Raw genomic sequence first — 13,296 nt, 5'->3', positions numbered from 1 at the left:
AGGGAGTCGGGCTGTTCTCCAAAGCACCTGAGGGTAGAACAAGAAGCAATGGGTGGAAACTGATCAAGGAAAGAAGCAACTTAGAACTAAGGAGAAATTTCCTGACAGTTAGAACAATTAATAAGTGGAACGACTTGCCTGCAGAAGTTGTGAATGCTCCAACACTGGAATTTTTTAAGAAAATGTTGGATAACCAATGTCTGAAATGTTGTAGGGTTTCCTGCCTGGGCAGGGGGTTGGACTAGAAGGCCTCCAAGGTCCCTTCCAACTCTACTGTTATATTATATTATATTATATTATATTATATTATATTATATTATATTATATTATATTATATTATATTATATTATACTATACTATACTATACTATACTATACTATACTATACTATACTATACTATACTATACTATACTATACTATACTATTATATTATATTATATTATATTATATTATATTATATTATATTATATTATATTATTATATTATATTATATTATATTATATTATATTATATTATATTATATTATATTATTATATTATATTAAGGCGTTAAGAAAAATAGGAGGAGGCAAGCAAGAAGATGTGAAGGCTTATACTATAGCGACAATTATTTACCAAACCTTGATACAGTAATGATGTACAGGCAGGGGTGGGATTCAGCTGGTTCAGACCGGTTCGGGAAAACCGGATGTTAATTTTAATCTTGTTCGCCGAACCGGTTGTTCCAAGGACTGGCTGACCCCGCCCAACCCAACTCACCCCGCCCCTCCCAGGAGTCTCCACATGGCTCGTTTTGGATGCCAGGTAAGTGCAGGGTATCAGCGGAGGCTCTGGGAGGGTGAAAAACGGGCCTACCAGAAGTACCAGAAGTCCAGAAATGAGCCTGTTTCCGGCCTCTGGAGGGCCTCCAGCGCCTGGGGAAAGCCGTTTTCGCCCTCCTGGAGACTCTAGGAAAACCTCTGGAGCCTGGGGAGGGTGAAAATGCCTGTCCACCATGGTGCAGGAGGTTGATTAGGCCACGCCCACCCAGCAAACGTGGAAGCGAACTGATTGCTGAAATTTTTCAATCCTACCCCTGTGTACAGGTAGTCCTTGACCTACAACAGTTCATTTAGTGACCATTCAAAGTTACAGCAGTACTGGAAAAAGTGACTTATGACCATTTTTCGCATGACCATTGTAGCCTCCCACATGATTCAAAATTCAGATCTCTGGCAACTGACTCATATTTATGACAGTTGCAGTGTCCCGGGGCCATGTAATGGATAACCTTTGGCAAACTCTTTACAAGCAAAGTCAATAGGTAAGCCAGATTCACTTAACAACCATGTTGCTAATTTAACAACTGCAATGATTCTGTTGTGTCTGCGCCACCCGAGCTGGCCCTCCTGCCAGAAAGTGACTTGGAGACGGGCCTGCTGCCAGAAAATGACTTGGAAAGTGAGGGGGAAGGGCCATCAGGACTTACCTCGGGAGCACCGGCTTCCCTGGCTCAGCTCCAGGAGCCAGAAGCAGGCCAGGGGAGATGATAATGAGGCCTCCGTCCCCTGACTCTTCCCCCCCCCCCAGGCCATACCTTCAGATCCAGCTGACGGCAATCAGGCTTGGTTGGACCCTAGGTTTTGTAGGCAGGAGAGGAGGGAACAACAGAAGCAAGGATGGGGCAGGCCTAGGAAGTGCTGAGTCATGGAGCCACACCCCACAAGATATAAAAGGCAGAGAAAGCTGCTGTGTCTCTTTGTAGCAGGCAAATCCACTGATTGACTAAGAGCTGAAGTTTGTTCCTGGGTGACTCACCAGTGTCGTGGAAGATAACGGAGGCTCTTGGCAGACGCTGGCTATTCTGCTGCCAGAGCTGATAGTGCCGGCTAATTAAGCCATCACTCGGACAGAGGCGAGGGAGGACAGAACAGATTCACTTATCAACTGTGTCAAGGAAGGTCATAAAATGGGGCAACATTTCACTTAGCAGTAATTTTGGTCTCAATTGTTAAGTCGAGGTCTACCTGTACATTTCCAGTATTGTGACACAAAAATAACCTAAATATAATCTCACAATAAATATATAATCTCACATAAATATAATCTCACAAGCAACCTGGGTTCGAATCCCAGAAGGGTATGGCTCACTGAGGAGAGCTAAATAGCTTGAAATAGATCTATACTAGTCTCCCTTTATTTCTTTATTGATAAATATAAATTTAACATAATCCCACAATAAAAATTGCCTGTGCCAAGAACCCTTTAACTTTGGCAGATTCAGAAGGAAACTTCTCGCTCTTGGAGCAGTTTTGTAATGCAAAAATATATATATTTGTAAGGCAGAAAATGGCACGTCAATGTATGAAAGTTAATGCTGGGAGTTTGAAGAGGAGGAGGAGGAGAAGGAGGAGGGGGGAGGAGGAGGAGGAGGAGAAGGACGAGGAGAAGGAGGAGGAGAAGGAGGAGAAGGAGGAGAAGAAGAGGAGGAGAAGAAGAGGAGGAGGAGGAGGAGGAGGAGGAGAAGGAGGGGAGGAGGAGGAGGGGAAGAAGAAGAGGAGGAGGAGAAGAGGAGGAGGGAGAGGGAGAGGACGAAAAGTTTTCTTCTTTTAACCATAGGCCACATCAAAGTATACCTGAATTTCATGGACTGATAGATATTTTAGCAGTATTCATTTTCTATGGTTGTGTCATTTATTTATTTATATCCCATCTTTATTATTTTTATAAACCAGCCAAAACGAATATATCTAACATGCCAATATTTTCCCCACAACAACAATTCCATGAGGTAGGTTGGGTTAAGTGAGAGTAACTGACACGAAGTTACCCAGCTGGTTTTCATGGCTAAGGTGGGACTTGAACTCACAATCTCCTGAATGTTTCTGTTTGTTCATTTATTTATTGAAATATTTGTTGCCAGTTATTCCTAATAGGAATAACATCCGCTCACCTTGCTCACTCGCACCTCCTCTGCACATGCGCACGGGCTCCTACACATGTGCAGTGGTTGCACACTACATCTGAGTGGGTAGGCGGAGCCTCCCGCAGTTGCCACTACTGGTTCGCCTGAACTGGTTTGAACCGGCTAAATCCCACCTCTGGTTTTACGGAATTTTATTAAAGCGGTAAAGGTTACCCAGCTAAATGAAGAAGCAGAAAACAACTAGTAATTCATTGAATAGTTGGTGGGTGGAAAGATTGGTGGACCAAATATGTGGGGATCAAATATTTTCTTATCACTACTGTATAAATTGTAATATATATGTTTTCTGAGGTTTTCGCGGGTGTTTGTATGTAGGTCTTTGGTTATTCAGGTTTTCTCCTGCGTAAAATTGGAAGTGTCTTGGCGATGTTTCGAAAAAGTCTCATTCATCATCTTCAGGCTGGTATTTACTGCTTCGTGCTTCTAGGAGCAATGTGTGATCGCAGTTGTTTCTTCCTTTTAACTGCTAGTGGGGGTTTGAACTGATTGGTTGGGAGCTTAGCCGTGTTCTGATTGGATGGGGGGGTGTTCTGTTTGGGGGGGGGCTTGGTTGTGCTCAGGTTAGTCTGAGTTGTTCCGAGTTCGAGGTCCTGTTATGTTTTGATGTTTGTGTGGGGAGTAGCATTTTGTGCCCTGGTCTGGTTCCGAGTTTGAGGTCTTGTCGTGTGTTGGTGTCAATCTTTGTAGCTGGGATTCGTTTCTTGACTAGGGCTAGTTTCCAGATGTTTGGTAAGCTGGAGGTATCATCACATTTATTCATGTTATGGGGGTGTTTCTCTATTTCTATGGCTTCCATAATTATTCTCTTGTGGTAGTGTTCAGTTTTGGAGATTTCGGACATTGATTTTGAAGGAACCAAATTAATCTCCAAATTAATTGTGATAGTGTTCAGTTTTGAAATAAACTCTGAACCAGACCAGGGCCCAAAATGCTACTTCCCACATAAACATCAACCCCATTAACCAATTATCAACAGAGCCAACCAATGAGCTTGCAGCAGCTAGGCCAGCAATTTAAAAAACTCCATTAACCAATCAATATGTAGCAACACAGCCAACCGATCAGCTTGCAACAGCTAGGCCATCAATTCAAAAAACACACACCCCACCAGTATTTATAAACAGCAGTTTAAAACCATACTTTGCTCACATAAGAACATAAGAACAAAGCCAAAAAACTCCAGCCTGAAGATGAAGAGTGAGATCTCATCGAAACATTGCCTAAATACTTTCAATCTTACACACATACATACATACATACATATCTAAACGGCCTATTTCTTGCCAACATCCCAACCTATTTAGATATCTAATTGCAGAAGAATGACATTCACAGAAGCAGGAAACTCTTAATTTATATATTTATTTATCTGATTTGTATTTTGACTTTGTCCTCTTCAAATCTCTTGGAGCCAAATCATTTTAGGCCTTTTTAAGCAGAGGTGGGATTCAGTCGATTTGGACCAGTTCTGGTGAACCGGATGCTAATTTTATATCTGGTTCGCTGGCTGGTAGTTGCAAGGACTGGCTGGCCCAGCCCACCTCTCCCCTCCCAGGAGTCTCCACATCGCCCGTTTTGAATGCCAGTTAAGTACAGGGCCTGCGTGGAGGTTCTGGGAGGGTGAAAAACAAGCCTCCTAGAAGTCCTGAAAGTCTGAAAACAGGTCTGTTTCCAGCTTCCGGAGCCCGGGCGGAAGCTGCTTTTGCACTCCTGGAGGCTGAAGGAAAGCCACTGGAAAGGGTGAGAAACAGGCCTTCCCGAAGTCTGGCCTCTGAGTCCAGGGGAGGCTGTTTTTGCCCTCCCAGAGGCTCGAGGAAAGCCTCCAGAGGCTGAGGAGGATGAAAATGCCTCTCGCCATTGTTCAGGAGGCCAAGTAGGCCACACCTACTGTTGTGCCTGCGTCCCCCGAGCTGGGCCTCCTGCCAGAAAGTGACTTGGATAGTGAGAGGGAAGGGCCGTCAGGACTTACCTCAGGAGCACCAGCTTGCCTGGCTCAGCTCCAGGAGCCAGAAACAGGCCAGGTGGAAGAGATAATGAGGCCTCCATCCCCTGACTCTTCCCCCCCCAGGCCACGCCTGCAGACCCAGCTGACGGCAATCAGGCTTGGTTTCGTAGGCAGGAGAGGAGGGAACAACAGAAGCAAGAGTGGGGCAAGCCTAGGAAGTGCTGAGTGTTGGAGCCACACCCCACAAGATATAAAAGGCAGAGAAAGCTGCTGTGTCTCTTTGTAGCAGGCAAATCCACTGATTAAGAGCTAAAGTTCTGGGTGACTCATCAGAGTTGTGGAAGATAACAGAGGCTATTGGCAGACGCTGGCTATTCTGCTGCCAGAGCTGATAGTGATGGCTAATTAAGCCATCATTCGGATGGAGGCGAGGGAGGACAGAACACCTACCTGGCTACGCCCACCCAGCAACCAGGCTGAGAACCAATTGCTGAAATTTTTGTATCCCACTTCTGTTTTTAAGTAACTAGGGGAAGATGCTCTTGAAAAGTTGCAGGGCGGAGGATTTCAGCTCAGGGTTCTAACCTAGTGATCACAGCAACTTCCTGACCTTTCTCTCTGTGTTTATGTAAGGAGCTACCCATGTTCTGAGGTCTAAGTTCTCTGTTTCTCATTACTGGGATGACTGCAGACGTTATCGTGTCACTGTGATCCAGTATGTGGGAGAAATGATGCGCTACTTGTGTAATGCACCAAAGGTAATTGATAAAATGGACTAATATTTCAGAAAACCATATTGTTGTGCCTTGTCCTCCCTCCTCTCCTCAGCCGGGCCCCTCCCATCTACACCCGAGTCTGTTATCAGACTCCGAGTCTGATAATGAAGATGAACAGCCTGTCATGCCTCCAGCCCCCGGCCCTGGCCCCATGCCCAGAGAGGATTCCAGGAATGAACAGACAAACCTGATAAACCTCACTTCTACAACGTGTGAGCAGGAAGCCAGCCATGTGCTGGAATTATTGACAGCAGATCCAGCTGAAGAGAATTCAAAGTGGGAGGATCCTCGCTTCCAGAGCTCTGAGAGGCAACACCAGCAAAAGGAAGGAAGGGGCAGACCTGGATAAATGCTGAGTCATGGAGCCACACCCCACAGCCTATATAAAGGACCTGCTTTTGACATTCCAACCTTGAGTCAAGCAAAGTCTCATCTAGTTTGCTGCTATCGCTGAAGTCACAACTTGGACTCCTGCCTGCCCTGAGAAACCTCGAAGGAATTTGACAAGCTGCAGAGGCTTCGTTGCCATGCTTGATACGGACTTCCTAGACCCAGTCGTCGGAGGGGGAGGGGGACACGACACATACCGCAAAGAATGAGAAGGGACTGTAGCAGTGTCCAGGCAATGCAGATGCAAATCTAGAAGATAACGATGGTTGTATCATATTGTGGAGACCTAGGCCCAGTTTGTCATGAATGATAAGCCTGTTTGTATATTCTTTTCTCCTATATCCATTCCTTGTCCCTTCATGTAACCGAATTCCCTCTCCCATTTCCTATTTCATGAAAAAATTATACTTGCCAAGCAGCAGGTCATAGATCAGATATAGATATGTATTATCTATAAATCTATATATTATAGAGGTAAAAAGGAAAAAAAGAATGTTATTATTAGTAATCTTTCAAAGAAGAATAGTGTTGTATCTTTATATGGGAATATATAGAAATATATATATATATATATATATGTTCCCCATTAAAAGAGGGTGAAAATTTGGGTGCATCTTATACACTGAATGTAGCCAAAAACGTGAGCCATGGAGGCAGCGATGGTCTGTGGCAAATCCTGCAGCCTGGAACAGCTGATTGGGGGTATTCCGGGAGGCTGATTCACCCACCAATCAGCTGCTTGTGCTGAATCAGGCTGCAATAATGTGCTGAAGCTGACCTGGCTGTTTGCTATTTGCTGCAAGGACTCAGAGTTTGCAGCAACAATCACATCACAACTTCTCTTTATATATAATATAACACCTGAAGTAAATATACAATACCAAAAGCAGGTTTTTCAATGTGGTAGTAAATATAAGCAAAACACAAGCAGAGGAGAGGAGTTTCAGTTTTGAGCAGCAGACTGGTTTAGAGCTCAGCACAGACTCTGAGCTACGCCTAGGCTCCTTGTTGTCTCCTTCCTTGTTGCTCACACAGCAAATACTGTTTCAGTTTCCAAACAGCCCTCAACTCTCTCACATACTGACAGGATGCTAGCCAGATGAATAATGATGGATGCTGGTAGGCAGAGGCAGAATTTTTTTCTTATTTTCCTCCCCAAAAACGAATGTGGGTCTTATACTCCAGAGCATCTTATACTCTGAAAAATACATAACAAAAATGGATATTTTGTGATATGGGAAGTAGCAGGATAAGGCTAAAACATAGCGCCAGTCATGATATGGCCACTACTGTATGCAACTGTAGTCTGAAATAAGTAGTTTCCTCAGATTTGATAGACTAATTGTAAACAATCTTTATGGACTGCCACTCCTTCCCACCATCTTGTAGGATGTTCTTCAAGCAATCTCTTTTTAAAAACTGGTTCACTGCCTGACCAGTTGGCATGGCCACTACTGCTAATAGAGTATTTATTTTGGAGAACTCTAATTTCCTTTATTTCTCACATTGCAGAGGGACAATGAGCGTGACCATAGGGTGAGAATGGCCATTGGCAATGGAATGCGAATGGAGGTTTGGAAGGAGTTCCTGAGTAGATTTGGACCCATCAAAATATGTGAAATTTATGGAGCTACCGAAGGATCTGCTGGATTCCTTAATTATGTAGGAAAAGTTGGAGCAGTGGGAAGGACCAATTTCTTCCTTAAGGTAATGAGAAGAAAATATCTGGGCCACTTCTAGCCAATTAGACCTCTAGCCTATATAGACATATCATAAACTATATAAAACGGTATAAAAATTGAATAAAATAAATAAAATAAATATATATTCAGAACTATTTGAAATGTAGTTTGAGTATTTTAAGAAACAGACATCCCTAACCCTAACCCTAACCCTAACGAATTATAGATATGTTGAAGCCAGGTGTGAGAAGGAGTAGCTGAGAGGGGAGGGGATGGGCAAAGTGCCCCTTGACATGAGTGACATTTCATTGATCACACCCACCCAATCACATAACCACTCAGCCACATGACCACCAAGCCACGCCCAGCAAGCCATGGCCACAGAACCAGTTGTTAAAATATTTGAATCCCACCACTGGTTTTCACACATAAGGTGGGAATAGAACTCACGGTCTCCCAGTTTCTAGGCCAGCACCTTCACCACTACATCAAAAGGTGAGGGTGGGGTGCAGTAATGGGATCCTGTAGGTTTAACAACCGGTTCGGTAATTGCGCAGTTTAACGAAAACTTACCTTCCACGTTACTGCTGGGGAGTAACACAGGTGAGGCACGGCAATGCGCTCTGTCATGTGAATCAGCTGAGAAGATATAGGTCAGTAAAGAGGACGGACGGGCCCAGCTGATCGTTGGAGTGAACCGGTTTGCTCCCAGTTGATCGTTGGAGCTACCAGTTCACCCAAACCGGTCCGAACTGGTAGAATCCTACCTGATCATTGGAGCGAACCAGTTCACTCCCAGCTGATCATTGGTGCTACTGGTTCACCCAAACCGGTCCGAACTTGTAGAATCCGACCTCTGGTGGGATGCCTGATGGAAGTGCATGTCCTCTTGCCTGTGGAAAAAAAAACCTGAGAAAACATCTGTCCAAACAGATGTTCTCTGCCTCACAACATCGCAGGATTTGTTCAGAGGATAAAGGGAGAGGCTTTAGTTCTGTAGGGTTTAGCTGGGCCTCTTTATCCAGCATGAAGTTCATTAAATCCATATAAACCTGTCCTTAGTGCCTGTTTGGGGCTCATATTTCTACTGGTCTGTTCAATTTCAGAAAATAATTAACTATAAATTGGTGCAATATGACGTGGAAGCAGATCAGCCTGTGAGAGATGAGAAGGGGCTCTGTATCCCATTGCCTACAGGTATGTTTCCTAAGACAGATGGACAAAAAGAAAGCAAGACACATTTAAGATAAATCAGACTTTGCGTTGTCAAGAGTTCACCCTGTAGAAAGAGATAATGGCCTTCAGTATAATCATTTCAAACCTGCTACTCCAAATCAATTGGGCGTCAATTGATTCAAAACCTGAATCAATTGAATGGCTTCAATCGACGACTTCAAAACTGCCATAGATAGTTTATCATTTACCTTCTTGTCATTGCACACGGTACAATGAAATTACATGCCGTCTTCAGTGTACATTATAACTATAAAAATAAAAACTACAAACGTACATCCTTTTTACATTCTGTATAATTGAAATTGAAAGCCCGATATTGCACTACACCGTAGAATTCAATATGGTTATTGCCCTGGGATAGAAGCTGTTTTTCAGCCTATTTGTCCTTGTTTTTATTGTCCTGTACCGTCTGCCAGATGGTAATAGTTCAAAAAAAAAAAAAAAAGGGGTGCCCAGGATGAGATGGATTTTTAAGAATGTTTTGAACTTAAATCCCAGGCAACATCAGATAAATATGGCAAATTCCAACTTTTCCGGCTTTGCAAATTGGCAGAGGAGAAAGAGGGGATGGTTCTGCTTGAGCGGCCATAACATATATAAGCAGCTCCATTTGTGTGAGCAGCATACACACATGTGCCCGCTGTTCATGCAAATGGAGCACACATGCATGTGCTCTCCCATTGGTCAAGCAAATGGAGATGCATGGGCATGCTCATTCAATACTTCCATGGCCCAGTTGCAAACAGGTCATTGGCCCATTAGCAGGGTGCAGCCTGGGAATTGGGGACCCCCTGGTCTATGGCATTTAGTAATATGATATATTATTAAAAGAAAATTCACATGTCCACTTTTCTTTAAAAACAAACAAACATTTTTTTTCAAGTTTCTAAAACTTTCACTGTTTTGGAGACCATGTGTAAAAAATATCAAGATGGCAGCTGTTGTTGTGGTCCACCAGCAGTTTGTGGAGCTGGCAGCGGAGTTGGATAGTGAAGAGGCTGGGGAGGACAATGGGTTGGTCCTGGAGTCAGGGGAAGGCTCGGACAAGGGCTCTGTGCTGGAGACAGAGATGGGGCCAGAGCCATCTGGGAACGATGCACAGACTCTGGAGACTCCAGAGACAGATAGCAGAGAGGCAGAGGAACAGGAGGAACCTGCTCCTAGTGCATGCATGCAAAGAGCTGCCAGAATGCAAGAGCAGCTAAAGCAAAAAGGACGACTCAGAAGTAAAGCCAGGAGATGATTAGCCCCTCCCAGGAGGCTTAAAAGAGCAGCAATAGCTCTTGGGCTCTTTGTAGGAAAGCAACATTGCTACACTTGTTTCTTGTTGGTGTCTCCTGTTACTGAACTTTGTGGGGTTCTTGCCAAGAAAAGCATTTCACAGGGTGCCAAAGAAGACAAAGGTTTGGGATAAAGCCAAAGGACTTTTTCTGAAGGACTTTGTTTTGGACTTAATTTGGACTAAACTGTGAAGGAAGTAATTCTCAGCTGTTCTAATAAGATATGTTTCTTTAGGACTGATTGTGTCTGGTAATAATTACTTGGGCCTAGGCAGGGGTGAAATGTAAAATTTGTTACTGCTGGTTCTGTGGGCGTGGCTTGGTGGAGGGGTTGTAATATGACTGGGTGGGCCTGGCCAATTATTTTTTTACTTTTAAAAGCATTTTTTCTACAACCTCTTCAGTTGAAGAGGTTGTAAAAAAATGCTTTTAAAAGCCTGTGATGATCAGGCAACTCAGCTGGGATCACCAGAGGAAAAAAAGCTTTTAAAAGGGTTCTGACAATCCCAGCTAAGTTGCCTGATCACCAGAACCTTTTAAAAACATTTTTTCTACAATCTCTTCAGCCGAAGAGGTTGTAAAAAAATGCTTTTAAAAGCCTGTGATGATCAGGAAATTCAGCTGGGATCACCAGAGGAAAAAAGCTTTTAAAAGGGTTCTGACAATCCCAGCTGAGTGGCCTGATCACCAGAACCTTTTAAAAGCATTTTTTTAGAACCTCTTCGGCCGAAGAGGAAGAAATGCTTTTAAAGGGTTCTGACAATCCCAGCTGAGCTGTGCGATCATCAGAGGCTTTTTTTAACTTTTAAAAGCATTTTTTCGGCTGAAGAAAAAATGTTTTTAAAAGGGGAAAAAAAACCCCTCTAATGATCACATGGCTCAGCTCAAGTGGTGGGGGGAGGGATTTTTGCTGGTTTCTCCAAACCACCTGCCACCATCACAACCGGATCGGGCAATCCAGTCCAAACCAGGAGCATTTCACCCCTGGGCCTAGGTCACAACAGTTGTGACTGCAAGCAAAACATCAACCCTTTCAATATTCATTGAAGCATGTGAGTTTTGATCATGATATTGCAGTCAATCCAGTGATGGTATTCAGCCGGTTCACACCAGTTCAAGCGAACCGGTTGTTAAATTTCCACTACCCCCTGCTATCAAAGTACCTCCACTGTACCTCAGATAGCTGGTTGTGAATCCCTCCTTGTGAAGTGGGGCCATCGGAATCAGATGGGTCTGTTGATCACGTACCTGGCTCCTTGCTGCGTGACTACAGCCCTACCTGAGCTACTAGAGGTGCTTGCCGGGGTGGCGGTTGAGATTCCCAAACTTTTGGTCTTGGGGGATTTCAACCTGCCATTGGCCGGCTTGTCATCAACGGTGGTTCAGGAGTTCCAGGCCTCCATGATGGCTTTGGACCTGATTCAAGTAACTGATGCCCCTACACACATTGGGGGAGGCGCACTAGACTTGTTTTTTATCTCTGGACAGTGGGTTAATGATCTGGAATTAGGAGATTTAGTGATGGTACCGGTGTCATGGTCAGATTATTTTCTCCTCTGCCTAGACTTTCGGACCGCCGCCCACCACCGCAGGGAGACGGAGCCAATGCGTTGGTTCCGTCCCAGGCGCCTGATGGACCCGGAGAGGTTCTGGACGGAGCTTGGGCCATTCCCTGAGGATCTTACCCACGGCACAACTGAAGAACTAGCTGCGGCCTGGGAACGGGCCGTGGCTGGGGCTTTGGACCATGTCGTGCCTTTGCGGCCTCTGACCCGGCGTAGATCTCAGTTGGCTCCCTGGTTTTCCGAGGAGCTGAGGGAGATGAAACGCCGGAGAAGACGCCTAGAGAGCACTTGGAGGTCTAGCCGTTCCGAGGCTGATCGGACACTAGTGAGGTCTTTTACTAAGACCTACCTAGTGGCAATGAGGGAGGCGAAACATTCCTACGTTTCCACCCTCATTGCATCGGCAGATAACCGCCCAGCTGCCTTGTTTCGGGTGACCCGTTCCCTCCTTTATCAGGAGGGACGGGATGACCCTTTACAGGGACGTGCTGAGGAGTTTAACGGTTGTCTATTCGATAAAATCGTTCAGCTTCGGGATAGTTTGGACCAAAATTGCGATGATCCAGCCGAGATGATGGAGACACATCTTGTTGAGGTTATTTGGGATGAGTTTGATTCTGTGGCTCTCGAGGACGTGGACAGGTTACTGGGGAGGTTGCATGCAACTACATGTTTACTGGACCCGTGTCCCTCCTGGTTAGTACTGGCTACTCAGGAAGTGACACGAGGCTGGCTCCGGGGGATTATAAATGCTTCTTTGGTGGAAGGGGTTTTCCCCGCTGCCTTGAAAGAGGCGGTGGTGAGACCCCTCCTCAAGAAGCCTTCCCTGGACCCAGCTATTTTGGGGAATTATCGTCCAGTCTCCAACCTTTGCTTTGTGGCGAAGGTTGTAGAGAGTGTAGTTGCATGGCTGCTTCCCAGGTACCTGGATGAAGCTGTCTATCTAGACCTGTTCCAGTCCAGCTTCCGACTCGGTTATAGTACGGAGACGGCTTTGGTTGCGTTGGTGGATGACCTCTGGAGGGCCAGGGATAGGGGTTGTTCCTTTGCCTTGGTCCTATTAGATCTCTCAGCGGCTTTTGATACCATCGACCATGGTATCCTGCTGCACCGGTTGGAGGGATTGGGAGTGGGAGGCACCATTTATCGGTGGTTCTCCTCCTATCTCTCTGACCGGTCGCAGATGGTGTTGACAGGGGGGCAGAGGTCGTCCGCGAGGCGCCTTACTTGTGGGGTGCCTCAGGGGTTGATTCTCTCGCCTCTCCTGTTCAACATCTATATGAAGCCGCTGGGTGAGGTCATCAGTGGTTTCGGGGTGAGTTACCATCTGTACACTGATGATACTCAGCTGTACTTTTCCACCCTGGACCATCCCAACGAAGCTGTCGAAGTGCTGTCCCAGTGCCTGGAAGCCGTACGGGTCTGGATGGGGAGAAACAGATTCAAGCTCAATCCCTC

The 13,296-nt window shown here is 45.2% G+C and overlaps 1 pseudogene; it reads left to right on the top strand.

Annotated features, from left to right (window-relative positions):
* LOC131197321 (long-chain fatty acid transport protein 2-like) overlaps positions 1-13,296 on the top strand; it is a 42,414-nt pseudogene that overhangs the window by 15,771 nt on the left and 13,347 nt on the right.

Source organism: Ahaetulla prasina, chromosome 4, assembly GCF_028640845.1.
Source record: "Ahaetulla prasina isolate Xishuangbanna chromosome 4, ASM2864084v1, whole genome shotgun sequence".
NCBI lineage: Eukaryota > Metazoa > Chordata > Lepidosauria > Squamata > Colubridae > Ahaetulla > Ahaetulla prasina.
Note: the sequence above shows the minus strand (reverse complement) of the source record. Positions and strands in the feature narration are given on the sequence as shown.